The sequence below is a fragment of the Clupea harengus genome, chromosome 11 (genome assembly GCF_900700415.2).
Source record: "Clupea harengus chromosome 11, Ch_v2.0.2, whole genome shotgun sequence".
In the NCBI taxonomy this organism is placed as follows: Eukaryota; Metazoa; Chordata; class Actinopteri; order Clupeiformes; family Clupeidae; genus Clupea; species Clupea harengus.
In genome coordinates, this window is record NC_045162.1 from 1,900,064 (window position 1) to 1,902,563 (window position 2,500).

General features: G+C 45.8%; 1 protein-coding gene across 2 annotated transcripts in view; it reads left to right on the forward strand.

Annotated features, from left to right (window-relative positions):
* The window catches only part of mindy3 (MINDY lysine 48 deubiquitinase 3), a 33,858-nt gene that overhangs the window by 18,125 nt on the left and 13,233 nt on the right, over nt 1–2,500 (forward strand). The gene's annotated exons all lie outside the window — the stretch shown is intronic.

The following is a 2,500-nucleotide window of genomic DNA, read 5'->3' on the forward strand; positions in this document are numbered from 1 at the left end:
AGATTGGTTCTGCTTTATGCTTCGTGTGTGTGTGTGTGTGTGTGTGTGTGTGTGTGTGTGTGTGTGTGTGTGTGTGTGTGTGTGTGTGTGTGTGTGTGTGTGCGCTCCTGCAGAATACTTGAGAGTATGTATCATCAGAGCATTTTGGCTCTACTGCTCCTTGTAAGGGCGCTGAGGGAAGATTGGATTGCCAGTAGTGAACAGTGTGTGTCTGTGTGTCTGAGTATACGTACGGGATGTGTGTGTGTGTGTCTCTGAGTATACGTACGGGATGTGTGTGTGTGTGTCTCTGAGTATACGTACGGGATGTGTGTGTGTGTGTCTCTGGGTATACGTACGGGATGTGTGTGTGTGTGTGTGTGTGTGTGTGTGTGTGTCTCTGGGTATACGTACGGGATGTGTGTGTGTGTGTGTGTGTGTGTGTGTCTCTGGTTATACGTACGGGATGTGTGTGTGTGTGTCTGGGTATACGTACGGGGTGTGTGTCTGTCTGTGTGTCTCTGGGTATACGAACGGGATGTGTGTGTCTCTGGGTATACGTACGGGATGTGTGTGTGTGTCTGGGTATATGTACGGGACGTGTGTGTGTGTGTGTGTGTGTGTGTGTGTCTGAGTATGCGTACGGGACGTGTGAAATCCTGCTGGAAGCACACACACATCTCCTCATTGGGGTGCATTAGATTAGATCGCTCTTTCAATTTCTAATGCAAGTGCTCTCGGAGTGTGTAAGTGTAAAAATGGTTCATACTCTGTTGTCCAAAGGTTCATTCTCCTGTGCGTGTGTGTTTGTGTGTGTGTGCGTGTGTGCGTGTGTGTGTGTGTGAGTGTGTGTGTGAGACTAAAAGACAGGTCGTTGTTCTACCTCATGCCCTCCCCAGTAAAACCCAGAGTTGCAAACACAGCAAAGTGTCGCGCACATCGTCCTATAATTTACTCTCCTTAAGTGCTGTGTGTGTGTGCGCTTTTGTGTTTGCTTGTGTGTGTTTGTTGTTTTTGGGGTGGTTTATGCTGTCAGATGATAAGCATGCTTGTGCTCAGGAGGTCAGTGTTTCTGTCTGTGTGTGTGTGTGTGTGTGTGTGTGTGTGTCTGTGTGTGTGTGTGTGAGAGAGAGAGATGTCTGCTCTGTAATTGTCTGTTAGACCGCCACCAGGCCAACCATTAAATGGCGTTGTGTGTTTTGGTGGCTAGCCTGTGAGATCGTAGTAAGTTGGTGAGTGTGTGTGTGTGTGTGTGTGTGTGTGTGTGTGTGTGTGTGTGTGTGTGAGTGTGTGAGAGAGAGAGTGTGTGAATGTGTATCTCAATGGATGAAAACTGTTCAGCCACATTACTCAGGCAGGGCTGAAGTTCTTCCATAAACACCATGTCAGTTCATTTATTTTGGCCAATTTCATTCTCGTGTGTGTGTGTGTGTGTGTGTGTGTGTGTGTGTGTGTGTGTGTGTGTGTGTGTGTGTGTGAGTGTGAGTGAGAGAGAGAGAGAGAGCAGACATTAACACAACATTACTCTGCAGTGTCACTGAACTATGTACAGAAATAAAGAATTCACATCTAGCAGAGGTCTCAAAGATTTTATTAAACTTTTTGACAAAGCCTGCTGAAAGATTCTCTCTCTCTCTCACCCACACACAAACCCCTGTGTCCCTGTGTGTGTGTGTGTTTTCTTTACGAAACATGAGGAGATATTTATTAGTATGTCATACTGATAAGATACACACACTGTTTGTTTTCACTCCAACTGTGTGTGTGTGTGTGTGTGTGTGTGTGTGTGTGTGTGTGTTTGCTTGTGTTCATCCTTGTGTGCATCTCTATTTCTATGGAACTTTGTGTGTGTGTGTGTGTATGTGTGTGTGTGTGTGTGTGTGCAAACAAACACACATGCACACACACACATGTACACACACACGCATACACACTCATACGTGCACACACACGTGCACACACACACATGTACGTACACACACACGCATACAATGCACACACACGCACACACACACGCGTGCATACACACACATACAAACGTGCAAACAGACACACATATTTCTTACAGCAAAATTATTGAATCACTTTCTGTGAACTGAAATAACAGAAACAACAGAAGTTCTGTGGAAAAACATCAAATGTTCGACTGACCGGCTTGTCTGCTGTCGGCACAGGAAACCCAACCCACGTGTCATAAGTGAACTTAATGGGATTCTGATGGGGTTGGCTACACACACACACACACACACACACACACCTGGGTGATGGTCAAAGCAGTCATCTAGCTTCTGGAGTCACTGGTCCGAAACCTGGTCTCGGAATATTTTTGTTTTCCGCCAGTTCAGAATTCCGGTGTATTTCAGCCAGGAATGTTTTGAATTTGTGGCGCTGCAGGTCCAATTAATACCATATTCATCTTTCCACATTTATTAGAGTGATGGCCTGGAGGTCCAACTTAGTGGAACTTTCACACTGCTTGAGCGTAGGCTGGCTACAAGGCTGCTTCTTGTAAAATAGCATT